Raw genomic sequence first — 23,083 nt, 5'->3', positions numbered from 1 at the left:
CTGAAATCTTACAAAGAGACCTCATGAAACTCCAAAAGCCACAAGAAATTTTGTCCAGGTTCTAAGCATGTCCTAGCTATGAATTTCCAATCATTCAGGGTTAAGACTTGATAAGAGAAAATACACTCCTTTTAATTTGGAAAAAATTAAAGATTTGAAAAAAGATTGCACTCTTTATGGGGCTACATCATCTTATGTGACAATGTTACTAGATAATTTGTCTTCTCTCTTGAAGCTGGAAATCCACTTGATGCTAGAAGAAAACTTGAAGCTTGACCAATCCCAAAAGGGGACCTACTGAAAACTAAAGCTCTCACCCTCTCTCTAATTCCATCTTGCCCCACTCTTCATATAAGACAGGGCCCCCACATCTACCAATAAGGAGAATGTCTCATACTAATAAGCTTTGATGGGGCTTAAATGTATATTTATTAACTATATTTTTGCTATATATTTTAAATATCTTTTGACTCCCCCAGAATATGAAAACTCCTTGTGAAAAGGAATTGTTTTATTCATTATATTTATAAATAGTACCTGGTACATAATAGGCATTTAGTAAATATTTGTGAATTGATTGACTTATCTTCACATGTGATATTTCTTTGCCCAAGCTGTCCCCCATGTCTGGAGTGTCAAACTAAATATCCATAAGCTCTTTCTTGATTCCCCTAGCTACTATTAGCTCTCTCTTCTTATAATATTAATAATAATTTAGTATTCATTTTTATGTACTTGTATTTTCAGATATGCCTGTCTCCTATAAAATGTAAGCTTCTTGGATGCAGGTTTATGCTATTTTTTGTATTTGTATCCTCAGCTTCTATTAAAATGCCTGGCATATAGCAAGTGCCATGTTTTGATTGGCTGGAATTTAAGGTCTTCTGTACTCTGGTTCCAGTATTTCTTTCCGCTGATTTATGGCATATGTTTTGTACTTCTAAATTTCTACTAAATTCAACTTCTATCTAATCTGAGACCTTGCCTTGAATTTTCTAGTCTTTGGAAATTCATTTGGCCTCCCTGCTTGCCTAGAAAACACTCTTATCTCACTTTGCCTGTTCAAATCCTTTTCCTTTACTGCTCTCTCAGAAAAAAAATTCTTTCCCTAGAACTGTCATATATTCATAGGCCCTATTGTGCTCTGCTTTGTATTGTACTTACACTTAAAATAAGTATCATATTTTCACCAGGAGATTAAAAAAGATAAATGGGTCATTGTTTATTTTTATATCCCACATACATGGTAGGTATCTTTGAAAGTAGTAGGTATTTCAACATGTTTCTTGAATTGGATAGTGTGGAATAGAATAAACACTTTTGCACCATGCTCCAGGAGGCTCTTTATTGCTAAAAAACCTCATCATTTTGCAAGATCCCTTAAGTCTTGATGCTGTCTAATCGTTTTCCTGTGTCCTCTCTTTGGACAGTGAAGCCTTGAACTCTAGTGAACTAGAAATTGATCAATCAATAAATATTTATTAAGCATTTACTGTGTGCCAGGCAAGGTACTAGGTGCTGATACAAAAAAAAAAAAAAAAAAGTCAAATAATAGGCCCTGCCCTCCCATTTTATGATGGGAGCTCAGATTGGAACATCTCATTTCTCATCTGGACTACGGGTACTTTTCTGATTTTTCCACTATTCCCTAGGTTAAGTTCCTTCCCTATTCCCCTCCTTCCTATCTTCCCCCTTTTAGTTTAAAAAAAAAGTAATGTTTTCCATTAGTTCCTTGAGAAAAAGGACTTAAATTCTGGCACTTAACATAGTACTTGTCACATAATAGACACTTAATAAATGTTTGTTTACCAAGTAATTGACAACATTGACATAGCCCAGCAATTCTATAGGATAATTTTTCTTGTCTCCAAAGCTACTGGTACCTTCTTGTATGAGATTGCCTCCATTATTTTTCTATTTATATTCCCAACATTTAGCATGCTGCTTTGAACAGGGTAAATTTTTAATATTTTTTTCATTCATTCATCTACTCTTATATTCTGTTCTTTATACATTGTTTCCCTCATTGAATTGTGAACTACTTGAAGATAGGAACTCACATTCTCTGTATCCCAAAAGCTTAGCACAGTACCTACCATACAGTAAAGGGTTTAATGAATGCTTATTGGATGAGTTAAGCAGCACAATGGATAGAATCATGAGCCCAGAGTCAGGAAGACATGTGTTTGAATTGTCTACAGACCCTTATCACAGCTGTGTGACCTTGGATAAGTCATTTAACCTCTTTGCCTCAGATGTCTTAATTTTAAAATGGGCTTAAAAACAGAATTTATATCGCATAATTATTGTGAGAATCAAATGAGATATTTGTAGATTGTTAAGCACAGTGCTTGACATAGAATAGGAGCTTTATAAATGTTTATTTTTTTTCCTTCTCCCTTACTGACTGAGTCTGGAAAAAAGAAGTCTATTCATCCAGTTTATTATTTGTTGAAAAACTAGTGGCCATGCATCAGTCTTTTCAATCATGCCAGAAACTGTTCTGTTTTTTTTTTTTTGGTTTTTTTTTTTTTGGTGGTGTTGTTGTTGTTGTTTTTGTTTTTTTTGGTAAAAATTATAGGATAAGTAAATATAACATTAGTAGAGGTTTTTGGAGGAAATCAACAAGATCTGGCAATTGATCAATTACGTAGAGTGGGGTAAAGGAATAGCCAAAAATGTCTTCAGCCCCAACCTATCTTTTCAACCTTATATTACACTTTAGTCCTCCTAAAATCCAGTCAAATGCCTATTTCCTGTTCCTTGTTATAATACATCTCAATTCCTTGCATTGGCTGCTTATCATTTGTGCCTGGAACGAACTCCCTCTTCACCTCAACACCTCTTAGAATTCCTTATTTCCTTAAAACTTTTGCTTGAGTGACACTTTCTATATGATGTCATTTTTCATTTCCCTCCATCTTCTAATGCCATTACCCCTCCCTTCACTGAAAAAAAAACTATAATTGTAATCATTTGGTTCATATTCTATATAAAGAGGCATTAGGAAAGAGTGGATAGATAGCTGGACTTGAAGCTGGAGGAGAGGGGTTCAAATATAGCCTCTGACAGAGTATTGTGTAAACATAGGAAAGTATCTTCTCATTTCTCTAGTCAACTCTTTAAGACAATATACATTATAGCTAAGTGGTACAAAGGATAGAGCTCTGGGCTTGGAATTCAAATTCAGTCTACAACAAAGGATCATAGGGACTGGAATATCATATTCCAAGGCAAAGAACCTGGATTACCATCAAGAATTAACTACCCAGCAAGACTGAATATCACATATATACACATATATGTGTGTATTTATTTATTTATAAATATATATAATTTAAAGATTAAACTGTTTATGTTCCTGGATAGGAAAATGATATCTGTAACTCTTCAGGACTGTATGTATTACTGGGATAACTGGTGGGAGGCATACATGGATGGAGGGAGTGTTTGTGAATGGACTCTGATGTAATGACATTAAAGAAAAAGGTATTAAGGGGTGGAAAAAGAGAGAAGAGGAAAGGGGAAATATAATGGGACAAATGAAATCACAAAAAGAGGCATAAAAGACTCATTATAATAGAGGGAAAGAAGAGAGGGGGAAGAGCATTGTCTGAAGCCTAGTCTCATCAGTTTTGGCTCAAAGAAGGAATAACTTAATCACTCATGTTTTTCTGATTCTATTTCTCATATTCTATCCATTAAATTGTATTACATGTAGCCACAATAAATACTTGTTGATTAATTGATCAAAAATAATGATTGATCTTTATCCTAATTTTAAGATTTACGAAGCAATTTAAACACACTATCTTAAATGAATCTTCATATTATTGTGAGGTAAATATTGTCATTCCATTTTACAGATGAGGAAATTCAGACAATGAAATTTAGTAATTAATCTATGGACCCACAGATAATCGGTATTAAAGGTAGGATTTGAACCTTGATCTTCTGGACTCTCAAATATTAGTGCTTTATTTACTACATGATGTAGTCTTGACATTTGGAAATGTGTTTTATGTTAGAACACAAAGATAATATTTATTGATTATTTTTCAGATTTACTTTGATTCTAGCATTATTTGCAATGGAGAACTATAAGATGTTTCTATTCTATTCTAACTATTAGATGTTATATAGGTAACATATAGGTTTATGCCTCCAATTACCACTATTATTTAATGTAGAAATACTAATGAAAGCAACAAGGTAAGAAAATAACTATAAACATTGACAAAGAGGAAATGAAACTATCCCTATTTGGAGATGGGAGATGATAGTTTACTTAGAAAACCCCATTTTAGACAATAACTTCAGTAAAGTAGCAAGATACAAAATAAATTCATGAAATAATCAATATTCTTATATAACATAAGACTAAAAACCAAGAAGAAATATTGGAAAAAAGGCAGTCCATTCAAAATAACTACAAAATACCAAACTATCTGTGGTTCAATCTACAAACTACACTCCAGGCATAGAAATAACAACCTTTAGAGTAACAAAGGTGGGCAATTGTAGAGTCATTCACTATTCATTGTGAAGGTATACTAGTATAATAAAATTTATAATATCACCTGAATTGATATACATATTTGGTGCTATACCAATAAAGAAAAGGGGGCACACAAAACACTAAAAATTCATTTAGAGGAACAAAAACTCAAGAATCTCTAGGAGAGTGAGGAAAGAAAAAGTAGGAGAGAAAGAGAAATAGTATATCCAGACTGGAAACTATATTATAAAGTAGTAATCATTCAAACTATTTAGACTGATGAAAAAATTTTTTTTAAAAAGCAGGTTGCCAGTAATTTTTTTTAAACCATACTGAATTAAGAATCAGATATGACCCAATTGAGTAGTCCAGTGTCCAAGACCAGAAGAACACAAACTACTATATTTGAAAAAGATCCCCAATTTAAAAAGAACTGCTGAGAAAACTAGAAAGCAATTTGGCCAAAAATAAAATTAGATTAGTATCTTATACTATATATCATAATAAGTTCATACTCAGTATGATACATCACACTATTGATGACAATAGTAATAACAACAACATAATAATTAGTATTTAATTTGTAAAACACTTTACAAATATTATCTTATTTGTATTTATAAGAATTTTTCAGTTTTTCCAGTTATATATGATTCCTTCTTTCTTGGCAAAGATATTAGAGTGGTTTGGCATTTACTTCTCCAGCTCATTTTGCAGATAAGGAAATTGAGGCAAACAGGGTTAAGTGACTTGCCCACCTCACATAGCTAGTAAATGTCTGAGGCTAGATTTGAACTTACAAAGATGAGCCTTCCCAAATTCAGACCTATCTATTCTATCCACTGATAGAGTGGTTGCCCCATTCAAAAAATGTAGATGCTGTTATTACCCTCATTTTACAGAGGAGGAAAATAATACATGCAGAAGTTAATGATTTACAAACCCAAAGATCCCAGCTTTTGGGATAAGAACTTACTGTTTGATAAAAATTGCTGGGAAAATTGGAAACTAATATGGCAGAAACTAGGCATTGATCTATACTTAACACCGTACACCAAGATAAGGTCAAAATGGGTTCATGACCTAGGCATAAAGAATGAAATTATTAATAAATTAGAGGACCACAGAATAGTTTACCTCTCAGACCTGTGGAAGGGGAAGGTCTTTATGACCAAAGCAGAACTGGAGATCATTACTGATCACAAAATAGAAAATTTCGATTATACCAAACTGAAAAGTTTTTGTACAAACAAAACTAATGCAGACAATATTAGAAGGGAAGCAATAAACTGGGAAAATATTTTTACAGTCAAAGGTTCTGATAAAGGCCTCATTTCCAAAATATATAGAGAATTAACTCTAATTTAAAAAATCAAGCCATTCTCCAATTGAAAAATGGTCAAAGGATATGAACAGACAATTCTCAGATGAAGAAATTGAAACTATTTCTAGTCATATGAAAAGATGCTCCAAGTCATTATTAATCAGAGAAATGCAAATTAAGACAACTCTAAGATACACTACACACCTGTCAGATTGGCTAAGATGACAGGAAAAAATAATGATGATTGTTGGAGGGGATGCGGGAAAACTGGGACATTGATGCATTGTTGGTGGAGTTGTGAACGAATCCAACCATTTTGGAGAGTAGTTTGGAACTATGCTCAAAAAGTTATCAAACTGTGCATACCCTTTGATCCAGCAGTGTTACTACTGGGATTATATCCCAAAGAGATTATAAAGAAGGGAAAGGGACCTGTATGTGCACGAATGTTTGTGGCAGCCCTTTTTGTAGTGGCTAGAAACTGGAAACTGAATGGATGTCCATCAGTTGGAGAATGGCTGAATAAATTGTGGTATATGAAAATTATGGAATATTACTGTTCTGTAAGAAATGACCAACAGGATGATTTCAGAAAGGCCTGGAGAGACTTACACGAACTGATGCTGAGTGAAATGAGCAGGACCAGGAGATCATTATATACTTCAACAACAATACTAGATGATGACCAGTTCTGATGGATCAGGCCATCCTCAGCAACGAGATCAACCAAATCATTTCTAATGGAGCAGTAATGAACTGAACTAGCTATGCCCAGAAAAAGAACTCTGGGAGATGACTAAAAACCATTACATTGAATTCCCAATCCCTATATTTATGCACACCTGCATTTTTGATTTCCTTCACAAGCTAATTGTACAATATTTCAGAGTCTGATTCTTTTTGTACAGCAAAATAACGTTTTGGTCATGTATACTTATTGTGTATCTAATTTATATTTTAATATATTTAACATCTACTGGTCATCCTGCCATCTAGGGGAGGGAGTGGGGGGGTAAGAGGTGAAAAATTGGAACAAGAGATTTGGCAATTGTTAATGCTGTAAAGTTACCCATGCATATATCCTGTAAATAAAAGGCTATTAAATTAAAAAAAAAAAAAAAAAAGAAGTTAATGATTTGCTGGGAATCACACAGCTAGCAAGTTTCTGAAGTAAGATTCTAATTCTAGGCTACCTGATGTTAAGTTCCCTGTGGTATCTTTTCTGCAATCTAGCCATTTATACATAAAATATCACATAATCTAAAAATAGATTTAAATGGATGTATATTTTTTTCACAACTATATCAAGAGGAGATTTTTATCCAAATAAGACATAAATCACAAAAGGTAGTAACTTTGACTTCATTCATTCGAAAACTCTTTATGTGAACAAAATCGATACATCTAACATAAGAACAGAAAACATGGAAGAGTTGAATGAGAAAAATATATGCATTCAACATTTCATATTCAAGATATATTGGGAATTAATCCAAATTATTTGTACCATTGCTACAATAAATAATAACTCAAAGCATATACATAATTCTCAACAAAATTTCAAACTATTAAGAATGATATGAAAAATTATAAAAAAGGGAAAATCAAATTAAAATGATGCCGAGATTTCAGTTCACACCTAATCTTATTTACTAATTATAACAATAATTATAAGCAAAGTATGATATTTGTTTACAATGTGGAATAAGGTAAGCAGTTACTGATTTTCATTTTTTAATTAGAAGATAGAGTAGCTATATTTATGCTGTGAATATGAAAACTAATATATTTCAAAAGAAAACAAAAGACACAATAAAGGAAAATAAAAGATTGCCAGTAATTATAATGGCATCTTTATGTATGTTAAAGCAAAGGTAGATGCCCACTTTGCTATATCCATGCTTGATATAGTAGCCTCTTAAGAAGTTAGACAACAAAGAATTATTTAGGACTCATCACTGATATCTGCATAGATGCTGCTGCTGCCTAGTAGCTAATTCGCTGGATTTTTATCTGTTTTCCTGCCTTACCACTTCCCTTCCAGCACTAGTTCCTATGTTCAGTTCATTTTTTTCACTAGGGATAGAACATTATAGATAAAGTAAAATTGCAAGCAATTGTCTCCAAAAAAAAAAAAAAAAAAGTTTGTTAAAGGAATGAAACTTCTCTGTAAAGACATAAAACTGACAAGGTACAATTTCCCTCCTGTGTTTGAAAATATTGAAATGCAGCTATTCAGTAGGTAGTATATGGGATGGAGTACAGTACTTGGAACAAAGAAGACTTGCTTCTAATATCTTGTCTCAAATACTTTCTATCTGTGTGTTGTAGGACAAGTGTCCTACTCCAAAGATAATTAGATGATCTAAGTAGATGACTAATACCATCTCTTAAGGGAAAAAATAAGTTTGATCAGATATTTAGAGACTAGGAAAAGCTGTCCAAAATTTAGAAACTTTTAGGAGTAATGTTTCTATCTTAGAATATTTCTGATCTTAAGAACCATAGTTAGATCAAATGGTGATAATTACCAAATTGTATCTAGTCATTAATATGCTCCTGTCCTCATTTTCTTATCAGTGAAATGGGGATGAAAATAGTACTGACCTCCCAAATAGAGTATTCTAACTCAATGGGAAAAATAAACCCTGTGAAGATCTATCACTGACAGCTTGAATTTTCATTCCATTCCAACTAACCTAACCTTCAAGACTGGTGAGCACCAAAAATGTGTGTATGTGCGTGTGTGTATGTGTGTATAAAGGTATATACATAATATATGTGCATATATATTTTGTTAAAAATATTGTTTGAGTCTATCTATCTATCTCTCTGTGTACAGGACTTTGCAAAACTTGAGTCAACTAGTGAATAGTTGCTACAAAGTCAAGCTACAAAGACCTAAGAGTCAATATGAAATAATTTCAATTCTTATTAGATACCAGGAATGCTGCTCAGTGCTGAGAAGTACACAAAAGAAATATTGCAATGACCCTTGACCTCATGGAGTTGAGAGTTTAATTCTTTTAGAACATTATCAGAGACTGTGGCAGCAGGTGGGAGTGGAGAATGAGTGGGAAGGTAATTCTAAAAGCAAGGCACATTAAGTAGAAAAATTTGCATGTAACTAAGAGCTAAGTTTCCCATTACAGGAAAAACATCGTTATAATACTCCAAAGATAATTAGATGATCTAAGTAGATGACTAATACCATCTCTTAAGGGAAAAAAAAAGTTTGATCAGATATTTAGAGACTAGGAAAAGCTGTCCAAAATTTAGAAACTTTTAAGAACAATGTTTCTATCTTAGAATATTTCTGATCTTAAGAATCATAGTTAGATCAAATGGTGATAATTACCAAATTATATCTAGTCATTAATATCCTTTTATATTTTTCTCTGTCAATATATACATATATGTATATATTTACATTTGTAATTATTAATATTTATGCTGTTATTTTAATAAATAGTATACTTATATTTATAGATAATGATAAGTGATGAGATGGTTTTGGGCTCCTGTGGTGTTCTCCTTTTTTATAATATGATGGTTCTCTGTGGGAGCAGGTTTCTTGGGGAGGTTTTGTGGAGGCAGGCTTAGTTTCAGTTCAAATCAATAATCGCTTCAAATACAGCCAGCTAATAAAATCCAAACATTTATTTTCTCCTTCCAAGTCTTGTCTCTTTCCTTGGGCCCGGTTAGCTTTCCTCACTCCTGGCAATCTTCTGAACTGACTCTCACTCTGTCAGTCTTCCAAAGTGACTTCTGGTTCTAGCTCAACTCCCACTCAGCTTCTTCTGAACTAACTGACTAACAGAAGCTTTTTTTATGCTCGGTGTAAAAGGTTGACTTTTCTTCCGAGAGTGGGATTATGGGAGGTGTGAATTCACAAAGTTACAAAGTTAACTTTGTGTATCTCCTGTACTTGTGAACTCCAATGTGTGAGCTCTAATGTGTGACCTCTAATGTATAAACTCTTAAAGGTGCAAACCCAAGCACACAAGCCTTCCATCAATTCCATTTAGTACCTTGTTTCAAGTTCTGGCCCATAACATCTCCTTATAGGATCAGATCAATCATACTGAACCATCTTAAATTAGATAATTATTGTCTCTATCAATTCTAATGACTTAACACTTTGTAAAGATTCCAACAGGTTCCAAATATGCTTTCCCTCTCTTTTCATTAAATATATTAGAAAATGCTAGGAGATGGCTTACATAACCAATAACCAGGCACAATCATTCATAGAATCATAGAATCAAAAAATGGAAAAAAGACCTTAGAGGTCATATTATGCAATCCCAATGCAAATCATGAATACCATTTACCATATCCATTGCACATGGCCATCTTCCCTTTGGCCAAAAGTATGTAGTAACTCACTATTCCCTCAGGGCAAGTCATTCCATTTTGTACAGCTCTGTTAAAATATATTTTCTTATGTTATACTAAAACTTGCCTTCTTATAATTACTACTTGTTTATTCTAGTCCTGCTTTCTGACACCAAGAGGAATTTAAATACTTATTGCATAAAATAGCCAACCTTCCTGATATTTAAATACTGCTATCATTTTATTCATTGATTGTAGAGGGCCAGAACTCTGGAAAAGTATACTTAAAATAAGGATTTACAACAGAGTGTTTAATCAGTGTGATTGATGAGATAATGGTTCTCTAGTTCACATATACTTAGTACTTAGTGTGATATGGTGATGCAATGATTCTACAGTTGGCACATGCTCAGTGTGCTATATGGAAATGTTATGGAAATTCAGTAATGAAGTGAATTAGCAAGAGTAATACCTCCAAAAAAAATTGCATTTACAGTTTTGCTTTTCAATTTTTTTTTAACCCGTATACTTTCACATACTCTCTGCTTTAGTTAGATTGGTCTTCTCCCTACTATACAAATGTGCCATACATTGTATGTGATATAATTGTACTAAAGTATTTAAGAGCTGAGAAGACTGGACAGAGGGTGAGGTGCTCAAGCTCGATCTCAGATCTCCAGACTCCAGACGCTATCCCTGACTATCCTCATGGTGACTCTCCTGCTAAGACCAAGGTCTGTCCAGAGATCCTCCAGAAAGCTAACCTGGACGTTACAATTGTTTTTCTCCCTTCCAGGTTGATTCCTGTTCTCAAGAGGTTCCAGAACCTGTATGATTCTGAATCCCATCATAAATCCTCATCATCTTCCTTTGAATACATTAGGACTTGTCAAGGCCTTGTCTTTAAAACAAAACAAAAGATTCCCAAAACTGGGTAAAACACTCCAATTATGACTTGATCAGAACAGAGTACAAAGAGACCATTATTTTTCTAATGCTGGAATATTCATATTGCCAAAGATCACAGTAGCTTTTTTGACAGTCACATTATATTGGTGACTAAGAGAACTGGTGGCAGATACCTAAATTTCAGTCATAATTCCTGGAAGGAAATAATTGGTGACTATAAATCAGTGCAGCAAATTCAAATCTAGAAACTAATGATAAATGTCACAGTAGGAATAGAAGGAGGAAAGTGTATGGCACATTTGTATAGTAGGGAGAAGACCAATCTAACTAAAGCAGAGAGTATGTGAAAGCATATGGGTTAAAAAAAAATTGAAAAGCAAAACTGTAAATGCATGGTTTTGTTAATGTTTTTTGAAGGTATTACTCTTGCTAATTCACTTCATTACTGAATTTCCATAATATTTCCATAACATTCATGGATGGTATCAGTTGGTTCAGGAAACATGTATTTCAATCATCTTTATGGCTCAGTTTGCCAATGAATTAGGTCTTGTCATCCTTAAATTTAAAGTCAAAGTCGATCCTGAAACAAAGGTCCACACCTCAATGCTCACAGTTCTACGAACTTAAATCCTTAGTCATTCTGAAAAAAATGTGATAGAATCACTTACAATTTCAGAAATGTGTAGGGGGAAAAAAGTCACATTTTCACCCCATCATTTGGGAGTCAATATTTGGTAAAATAACAATATGTAGAATTATGAGCATGGTTCTACGTAAATCTTTAATATCTCTGTTCATTAGTTTTCTCATCTGTGCAATTGGAAAAGTAACATTTGCATTCCTAATCTCATAGGGTTGTGATTAGGAAAGGGATGTGTAAGCATTCTGTAAATATAAATTGTCATTGATGAAAAAGCCAAGTTTAGAACCTAATTTCCCAGTTCACTGTTGTACAAGTTGATGCCAATGTTTGTTATTCTTTAATTTTATCAGTTGTGTATGACATTTAGAGGCCCTGTTGGGATTTTCTTGGCAAAGATACTAGAGTGGCTAGCTATTTCCTTCTCCAGCTCATTTGACAGATGAGGCAAACAGGGTTAAGTGACTTACCCAGGATCACACAGCTAATAAGTGTCTGAAGCTAGATTTGAACTATGAGAATTTTAGACCTACCACTCCATCTACTATACTCCCTAACATGAAAATTTATTAAACAATCTTTTTTATTAATACTATTTTACATATTTAAGAAAATAATACATAAAGGGAAAAATCCCACAACACAATTAAAAATAATGTTATAAAATGTCAAAGAACAAACATGTTCCTAAAAAAGAGGTAAAAGAAGACACCAGTTCCTATTCTTTTGAATAGGAAAGGTATTCATGGATGTGAAACATTCTGTATCATGTCAGATTTTTCAGTGTATATTTTAAAATAGTGTTTTATTGGGGGGGAGATGGAGCCAAGTTGGCAGAGAGAACACACACTTCATTCTTTTTTTTTTTTTTTTAATTTAATAGCCTTTTATTTACAGGATATAACGGGAATTTAAGCATTAACAATTGCCAAACCTTTGTTCATTTTTCACCCTTACCCCACCCTCCCCTAGATGGCAGAATGACCAGTAGATGTTAAATATATTAAAATATAAATTAGATACAAATAAGTATACATGACCAAACATTATTTTGCTGTAGAAAAGAATCAGACTCTGAAATATTGTAAAATTAGCTTGGGAAGGAAAATCAAATGCAGTTGCATAAATATAGGGATTGGAATTCAATGTAATGGTTTTTAGTCATCTCCCAGAGTTCTTTTTCTGGGCATAGCTATTCATTCATTACTGCTCCATTAGAAATGATTTGGTTGATCTCGTTGAGATGGCCTGATCCATCGGAACTGGTCATATAGATTATTGTTGAAGATATAATGACTCCTTGTCCTGCTCATTTTCATCAGCATCAGTTCATGTGTCTCCAGGTTTCAAATTATTGTTGGTTTTTTGCAAAAGTAATATTCCATACTTTTATATTACCACAATTTATTCAAATTTTAATTGATGGACATATGTTTCAGTTTTAGATACAAAGGGCTGCCACAAACTTAATAAGGTTTTTTCTTATAATCTTTTGGGATAAATAGTAGTAATTGCTGGATCAAGGGTATGCAAGTTTGAAACTTTTTTGAGCATAGTTCAAATTTCAAATGTGTTGTTAATACCAAAAGATAATGTCCGTTTTCGCATCTCTAACAATCATTTTTTTTCCTGGTTTTAGCCAATCGACGGTGTGAGTGGTATTTAGAGTTGTCTTAATTGGACTTTGATTTAATGATTGGGATTTTTCTATGACTAAAATAGTTCAATTTTTTGAGAATTGTTGTTATTCTTTAACATTTTTTGGGAAGTTGATTTTTTTTAAATTAGAGTTAATTTTCATATTTTTGGAAATGAGGTTTTATGGACTTTACTGTAAATATTTTCAAAGTTTATTCCTTTTAATTTTGTCTGCATTTGTTTTGTTTGTAAAAACTTTTTTTGGTATATAATGAATTTTTATTTGTGACGGTAATGATTTTAGTTTGCTTGGCTAAGATTCCCTTCCAAGGTCTGAGAGGTATATTTTGTTTCCTTAATTTTTAATTTATTTTTTTATGCCTGGTTCATGAAATTTTGTTATTTGGTGGTGGGGTTGGTATGGATCAATGCCAGTTTTGCTTTGTTTATTTTCCCAATTTTTTCAAACAATAAGTTCTTCCAAAAGTGGATCTTTGGGTTTGTAAAGATAGGTTGCATTTTGTTGATGTTTATTTGGAATTAATTTTCACTGATCAATAATTTGTTTCTTGAACCAATAGTTTTATTGTCTATAATATATTTTGATCTGGTAAGTAAGTCCATTTTGATCTTTTTGAAATTTTTGATTTGTTTTATAATGAACTTTTGTTTTTTTTAGGTTTAAAATAGTTTTGGGGGTCGATTGGTATAGGCTAACAAATAGTTAGTTTAGGTTTTATCATCTTTTTTTTATTCCCTACCATGGATTTTTTTTTCTGACTAGGTTAGACTTTATTGTGTGTGTGGTCTGGTAATTTGTAAAGTTTCGATTTTTGAGAAGTTTCTAATATTTTTTTTAGTGTTACTTTAAATGGTTTTTGTAATCTTGACGTTGGATTTGTTAGTGTTATAATGCTGATGATGTGGGTTGTTTATAACGCAATTTGCAAGTGTGGATTATTTATTTTGTAGATTTGGGGTTTCTAGTTTACCGGCTTGACGTGAGCTTTTGGCTTTCTGGGTGTATTTTATTTTTAACTTTTTCTGTCTTTTGCTGAGTGTTTTTCTATTAGTATGGTGATAGTGGGAACATTTGTTTTCCTGATTTTTGGGAATGGTTAGTTGTTTTCATTGATGCTTTGGAATGGGTGCTGTGATATTTGGAAAGTTTTATCTTATGGTGTTTTTAATGGTGGATTGGGGATCAAATTTTTCTGTCTTGGATGGATCTTATGGTTTTGTAATTGGTCATTACATGGTTGTTGATAGTTTTAAATTGAACAGTGCTTCCTGGGTTAAACCTCTTGTTGGCTTATTTGGAGATGATTTTTGTGTTTTTGTAATACTTATTTAAGTTTAGCTTTTTTAGGATTGGTTTATTTTTCTTTTTGTGCCTTGGTTTAGGTATCGTACATATGTGAAGAATTGGTAGGACTCTTTTTCTTTTTCAATATTTATATGGCATTGGGGCTGTTTTTAAATGTTTGGTAAAATTAGTAAATCATTTGGTCCTTGGGATTTTTTCTTTAATTGTTGCCTGTTTTTTTTTTTCTGAAAATGGGATTTAAGCAATTTTTTCTGTTAGTTTGGGAAGTTGTATTTTGGAGGTTCCTTTTACTTAGGTTATCAAATTTATTGGCATAAAGTTGAGAAAATAATTTTTTTTTCCTATTTCCTTGGTGGGTTTCTTTTCTTTTTAAGATCTACTTTTTTTTTCCTCCTTTCTAATCAGATTTCTAAGGTTTTGGTTTTTTTGGTTTTTTTATAGAACCAACTCTTATTTTTTAATTGTTCAATAGTTTTTTCAATATTTTATTTTTTATTTTTAGAATTTAATTAGTATTGATTGGGTGTTTTTAATTTGGTTTTTTAGTTTTTTTAGTTGAAGAATTTCTTAATTTTTTTTCTGTTTTTTGTAGTTTTAGGTATTTTATTTGGACATACAAATTTTGTATGATGTTTCTGCTGTTGTTATTTTGAGGAAATTAAATTGTATTTATAATTTGTTGCTTCACCCAATATTTTTAAGATAGAGATTGTTTGTTTCAATTATTTTTGGTTTTTAATTTTTGGGTTAATGTAGTTTTATTGATTATGATTTTGAAAGAAAGTTATTTTTGCTTTTGCATTTAATGTTAGTTTTTTATGTCTAATATATGGAATTTTTGAATTGCTGAAAAGAAAGTATTTCTTTATCTCCATTCAATTTTTCTAAAGATCCAATATACTAATTTTTTAATATTTTTTTATTTTTTCTTTTTTTTTGTTTTGTTTGATTTGCTATTTGAGAGTGGGTTGAGTCTCCTTGTCAGTTTTTGTTGTTTTTTTCTGCAATCTTTAATCTTCTTAGGAAGTTGAGTGCCATTACACTTGGTGCCTTATATGTTTAATTATTGATATTGCTTATTGTTTATGCTACTTTAGTAGGATGAGTTTTTCCTTATTCCTTTAATTAGATAATTTTTACTTTTGCTTGATCTGAGATAAGGATGCTATTCCTTTTTTTGATTTCACCTGGAAGATAATAGATTTTGCTCCAGCCTTTTTACCTTTACTCTATATGTATCCCTCTTAAATGTGTTTTGTAAACAATATATTGTAGGGTTCTGACTTTTGATCCAGTCTGCTATTCTGCTCCTTTATGGGGAGTTCATCCCATTCAATTTACGGTTAGAATTACAAATCTGTATTTCCTGCCATCCTAAAACCCAGATTGTGCTTTTACTTATTCTTGCCTCCCAACCCTCTTTCCCCTTTTTAAACTTATGTACCTCTTGTATCTCGATATTATCCTCTTTATAATCCCTCCTCCCCCTTTGATTCTTTCCCTTCCTTCCTTATTACTCTTTTCTTTTCCCTTTTCCTCTCCCGTTTTTAATGAGGCGAGAGAGAATTTTCTCTAAAACAAATGTCAATTATTTTTTCTTTGAGCTAACTCTGATGGGAGGAAATTCACCCAATGTTCCTCCCCTCTAAATTCCTCAGATATGATAAGTTTCCTTAGCTCTTTGTGGGATGTGGTTTCCCTTTTTATCCCTCCTTCCCACCTTATTCTGCCATCATCCCTTTTCCATATCTACTTCCTTTTATGTTATATCAGTAAATAAATTATACATGTTTCTTTTGTATATCCACAACAGAAATACAACTCAAGAGTTATTTTTACCTTTTCTGCATCTCTTGAGTTCTATGCTTAGAGATCAAATTTTTGTTTAGTTCTGTTTTTTTCGAAACAAAATGGAATTCATTTGTTTCATTAAATGTCCATCTTCTTCCCTGAAGAAAATGCTCAGCTTAGCTGGTAGTTTATTCTTGGCTGATCTCAAGTTCTTGTGCCTTCAATATCATATTCCAGGCCCTTCTTTCCTTTAATGTAGAGGCAGCCAGATCTTTGGGTGATCCTTATTGTGGCCCTCGGTATTTAAATGGTTTTTTTTTTGGTGCTTGTAAAATTTTTCCTTAATCTGATAGTTTTGAAATTTTGCCCAATATTCTTGGGGTTTTTATCTTAGGGTTTCTTTCAGAAGGGTTCGATGAATTCTTTCAATCCTATTTTACCTTCTGATTCTATTACATCTGGGCAGTTCTTCTTTGATGATTTCTGTAAATAGTATCTAGGCTCTTTTTTCATCATAGTTTTCAGAAAGTCCAATAACCTCAGATTATCTCTCCTAGATCTATTTTCCAAGTCTGTGGTTTTGCAAGTAGAAAATTGTGGTTTTTTCCAGTTTGTCACTTTTTGTTTTTGCTTGACTGATTCTTGCTGTCTAATGAATCATTAGTTTCTATTTGTTCAGTTCTAATTTTTAAAGAATTATTTTCCATTAGCTTTTTTACTTCTTTCTGATATGTCCAATTGAGTTTTTGAATGTATTGTTTTGGTCTGTGGAATTTTTTTCCATTTCACTAATTTTTTTTTTTTTTAGTGAATTATTTTCTTTTCCAATTCACAGATCCTACTTTTCTTGTGCGTTGTCTTTTTCCAATTCACTGATCCTACTTTCTGTGAGTTCTTTGTCTTTTCCAACCAAACCTACTTTCTAGTGAATTTTTATTTTTCCAATTCACAATCTTATTTCTGATTTTTTATTTTTCCAATTCTAATTTTGTTTCTGCACTTCTGGGAATTTTTAACTCTTCCAATCTGTATTTGGAGTTGTTGCTCTCTTTGTAAGGCTTTCTTCCTTTCCCCATTTATCTTCTAACCTCTTTGAGACTTTTAATGGTCTCTTCTTATGAGAACTATGTAAGGAGGACAGTCTGATGATTTTTTGTTGTTTGAGGTCTCTTCAGGTTTGTGACCTGCTCTTTTTGTAGAAGCTATTCATGTTTTAAAGCCTTTAGGGTATGTCTCCTAGGCAAGGGGTTCCCAGCCTCTGCAGAGCAGGGAGAGATGTAAACCGATTTCGGCTCCGAGGTATGGGAGGCTTTGAGGGAGTTTTCCTTCCCCAACAGGAGTGGATTCAGCACTGGCCAAGCTATCAAACTGCTTAGTAGGGCTAAGGGGTTAGCGATTGCCCTCGGCTAGAGACTAAGGGGTAAAGTCACTGCCCCAGGCCGGGCCTTGTGGGACTGTGGAGGTGCAGGCATGACCGCAGACCAGACCGCAGACCGGACCGCCCAACTCCCCAGTGTCTCTGCCCAATGCAAATTGGCCTGAAATGCTCTATGGCTCTGCCGAGCTTCCCCACTGCGCAGATTGAGGCTAACTGGTTGCGTCCTCCTGCTGTGCAGGATGACAACTGCCCCAAGGAAAAGCCCTACTGCGGGGTTGGGGCTGCCCACTTGTGCTGAGATCTGTGCCTTCACCCTCGGTTTGAGACTCTCCTCGGAACCCAACTCTCCCCTGTCTGCCCGATCTCCCCTGGCTGGAACAACCTTTTATGAGACTGCAGATTTTCTTCAGCCGGTGAGTTGTTCTACTTCTTATCTTTACGAATTGTAGCAGTCAAGACTATTTTTGAGGCTCGATATAATATTGATAAAGAGGGTAAGAGAAGAGCTTAGAAAGTCACGTGTGTCTTCTCCGCCATCTTGGCTCCACCCCCCCACACACTTCATTCTAAGCTCCCTTCTACTCTCGCTTACTAATTACCAAATTCAGCCTCTGAAATAGTGCTTGACTGGTAGAATGCATGAATATTGGGAGTACAAGAAGTTACCAGAAGAAGATAATCTGAAAGATCACCAGAAAAGGTCTGTGTTGATCCAGTGGAAGGAGGACAGTACAGGCAGGGAGGCAGAACACAGAGGTTAGCACACACTGAGTCGACCAGGAGAGGGGTGTGGTCTATGCTGGTGGAGAACTTGCAGGGAATACTCTACCCCAGGTTGGCTGATCCGCTTTGGTTGCAAAGCAGTAGATCAGCAGAGAAGTTACACAAATGCCAAACGTAGAGTGTACCCCAAAATGTCAGAGCTTATCAGGACTTGGCCACACCCACCCAGCAGAGGGAGTGACTCAGAACAAACCACAGAGTGGCTGGATGTTCCACAGCCTGGGGCTTTGCTCAGGGCAGTCACACTTCTGCACAGTGGAGGGATGAGGGTTCTGCCTGGGGCAGTAGTACTTCTCCACATAGGGCTCTTCCCAGAGAAGTAGTACAGGGAAGTGGCACTTCCACAGCTCAGAAGCTCTTTGCAGCCTATTTGCAGGACAGCTACTGTTCATCTGTTCCTGTTCTGTAGAGGAAGCTAGTAACCTCCTTGCCCTGAAGGCAGACCCCAAGAGATTTTAAAAAAAATAAGTAAAAAAGCAAAGCTAACTATAGTTAGATTTATAGTATACAGAAAGAGAACAGGTTTCCAACCCTAAGAAGACTAACAGCAGACAGTCTCCCGACAAAACCCCAAAGGAGGATATAGCCAATTCCCCATCACACAAGGCTCTCCTAGAAAAAAAAATTATAAAAGATTTTTAAAAGAGAGCTAGAAGAAAAATGGAGAAAAGAAAGAGAAGCTGTGCAAGAGAGTACAGAAAAGGCATAAAACTCATTAAAAGAAAAAAATTGATAAAATGGAAAAAGAAAACAACTTCCTGAAATGTGAATTGGAAAAAGGTAAAGAACTCCCAGTGAAACAGAATTTGTGAATGGGAAAAAATAAAGAACTCCCGGGAAAGTAGGATTTGTGAATTGGGAAAAGAAAATAATTCAGTAAAAACAAACAAACAAACAAACAAAAAACAGTGAAATGGAAAAAAATTCTTTAGAGCAAAATAACTCATTTAAAAACTCAATTGGACATATACAAAAAGAACTAAAAAACGTTCATGAAGAAAATAACTCATTAAATATCAGAACTGGACAAATAAAATGAATGTTGGTTGAGAATGTTAATGAGATCAGTCAAGTAAAACCAAAAAAATGGAAAAAATAGAAAAAAAATGTTAAAATTCTACTTGGAAAAACAACAGACCTGGAAAATAGATCTAGGAGAGATAATCTGAAGATTACTGGATTTTCTGAAAACTATGAAGTAAAAAAGGGCCTAGGAACTATTTTACAGGAATTCATCAAAGAGAACTGCCCAGATGTAATAGAAACAGAAGGTAAAATAGCCATTGAAATAATTCATAGAAGACCTTCTGAAAGAGACCCCAAAATAAAAACTACAAGGAATATTGTGGCTAAATTTCAGAACTATAAGACAAAAGAAAAAATATTACAAGCAGTCAGAAAAAAACAATTCAAAACCAAGGAGCCATAATAAGGATCACTCAGGATCGAGCAGCTTCCACATTAAAGGATTGAGGGGCCTGGAATCTGATATTCCAAAAGGCAAAAAAAAACTTGCAATGAAGCCAAGAAAAAAACCACCCTTAGCTGGGGTTAGATTAGCAGCTAAGCATTTTCTTCCAGGGAAGAAGATGGACATTCAATGAAACAGGTGAATTTCATTTATTCTTAATGAAAAAACTAGACCTAAACAACAACAAAAAACAACAACAACAAAAAAAAAAAATTGACCTCCAAATGTAGGACTCGAGAAGCACAAAAGATAAAAAGAACTCTTGACTGTAATATATTCTTCTTTAAAATGTAATCTTCTCTGAGAGCAGGTTTCTTGGGGGAATTTCTGGGAGCAGCCTTCATTTCAGATTCAGTAATCACCCCAAAGCAGGAATTAAAGTCCAAATCCTTTATTGTCTCTTTCCAAGTCTCATCTTCTTTCTTGGGCCCCATTAGCTTTCTTAGAGACCTATCTCTCTCCTTGATTCTGAGAGCTCCTGCTACTGCCTCTGCCTCTGCCAGCTTCTGCCTCTAGCTTCCTCTGAATGAGTTTCTAGTGGGCTTGTCCTCTAGTGGGCTTGTCCTTTAGTGGGCTTGTGGTTTTTTTGGGTTTTTTGGTCCTGAGAGCTCATTCTTATATATGCTCTCTTAAAGGTGTGAATCTTGTGGAATTATAGTAAGTACTAAGTACATGTCAATTAGAGTATCATTATCTCATCAATTCCACTTAGTACCTTGTTTCAAGTTCTGGCCCAAAGATCTCCTTGTGGGATCAGATTGATTGATACTGAACAATGCTAAATTAGATAATTTTTGTCTCTATCAATTCCACTGTCTTAGTACCTTGTAAGAATCCTAATATCTCCCACTTTCTTTTGATTTAGAACATAGGTGGCCATGACCAGGGAGGTCATGGGAGGCTTCTCAAGGGAGTCAGGGAGACTTCTCAAGGAGGGGAGAACCCCAAAAAGAAGATCACGTCTTCCCTGACAGCTCAAAAAATGAGTGAAAACACCCTAAAAAGGAAGTGACATTCACTCCCTGACATCTCAGGAAGGGAGATAAAAACACCAAAAGAAATGGGAAATCAAATCAGATTAGCAGGTTTCTGAAGGATCTCACTTGAAACAGGTATACATAAATCCATCAATATGGAAGGTATTACACATAAATACATAAACACATAGTAACACAGGATAGTAGTGATGTAACAAATACCATGAATCAACATGAGAAATTATACATGTCCATAAGTCCTAGAAATTGTCCAAAAGGAATCTATTGTACATTACTTCATGTGCCAGGAATCCAATAATTCCTGCAAATGTTGAAGTCCTGCAACAGTCTTATCTTGTATTAGGGAATCCAATGATTCCTGCAGATTTTGTTCTTAGGTCTTCTTTGTTTCCAGATTTTTCCTCTTTTCCTGTCTCTCTCTGATAGACAAGGCAAATATGGCTCATTGGCACCCATCTGATTTCTTCTCCATCTGTAGAAATACAAACAAACCCTGTCTCCCAGGTAATTAACCTATGTAGTCCCTTCTATTAACCACTTTTGGGATTTCTCCTCATCTTGTCCTTTTTTGACCTGAAGAGTTAAGCTCTTCAATAACAGGATATGAATTTATTTTTAAATCAGATATATCCTGTCCTTCATTTTTTGCTTTAACCAGTGCTTTTTATAATCTTGTCATAGGCTGCTTCATAGGAGGGGCTGAATGTGTTACTGCCTCTCCCCCTCCGCCTTCTCCCTCCACCCATGAAGGGTTAATTGAGGGAAGTAGGTCAGGGGATGGGAAATGCTCCTGCTGTGAAGTACCACACTCAGAATTGTACTTAACTCCATTCTTATCTGATTTTTCATCCTTTTCACCTAGTTTAGTTGGCTCCTTCCCCTCCTGCTCTTTCGTCTTTTTCCTTATTCAATAACTTATATAATTTCCTAAAGCCATCTGTGTAAAATATACATATAATTATATGTATAAAGTGTATTTTTGGAAATTGAGTTTGGATTGGAATTGAGGTATTCACATAGTTACTCTCCTACTAATTTCCATTCGTCTGGATTAAATTATTTTTCCTTAGAGAACCAAGGAGATGTGTACTGTACAATTTCTAAAAGTTCAGTGATCTGCTCTAAAATTATAAGCAAACCTTGGCTCTTCATAAGTTCGACAATGCTCTCTACACATTTTCCTTGAATTGAAAAAGAAGGTTATTTTCTAAACATCTTTTGCATTTTAGCTGAAATACTAGTTTAGCTCTTTAACAAAGTTTCCTTGTTGTACTAACCCTAATTTCTGGGTCACAGATGAAGGTTCTGGGTCCCACGTTTGAGCATCAAAATGTAATATTCTCCACTAAAGTGTAAAGTTCTCTGGGAGCAGGATTCTTGGGGGGACTTCTGGGAGCAGCCTTCATTTCAGATTTAGTAATCACCCCAAATGAAGCCAGGAGTTAAAGTCCAAATCCTTTATTGTCTCTTTCCAAGTCTCATCTTCTTTCTTGGGCCCCATTAGCTTTCTTAGAGACCTATCTCTCTCCTTGATTCTGAGAGCTCCTGCTACTGCCTCTGCCTCTGCCAGCTTCTGCCTCTAGCTTCCTCTGAATGAGTTTCTAGTGGGCTTGTCCTCTAGTGGGCTTGTCCTTTAGTGGGCTTGTGGTTTTTTGGGGTTTTTTGGTCCTGAGAGCTCATTCTTATATATGCTCTCTTAAAGGTGTGAATCTTGTGGAATTATAGTAAGTACTAAGTACATGTCAATTAGAGTATCATTATCTCATCAATTCCACTTAGTACCTTGCTTCAAGTTCTGGCCCAAAACATCTCCTTGTAGGATCAGATCGACTGATATGGAACCATGTTAAATTAGATAATTAGTGCCTCTATTAATTCCACTTAGTACCTTGTAAGAATCCTAATACTTGACAATTGTATTTCTATTATGGGCATACATAACAAGCATGTCTGTAATTTGATTTTACTATTAGAATATTTTACTA

The sequence above is a fragment of the Sarcophilus harrisii genome, chromosome 5 (genome assembly GCF_902635505.1).
Source record: "Sarcophilus harrisii chromosome 5, mSarHar1.11, whole genome shotgun sequence".
In the NCBI taxonomy this organism is placed as follows: Eukaryota; Metazoa; Chordata; class Mammalia; order Dasyuromorphia; family Dasyuridae; genus Sarcophilus; species Sarcophilus harrisii.
This window is presented reverse-complemented; position numbering follows the sequence as displayed.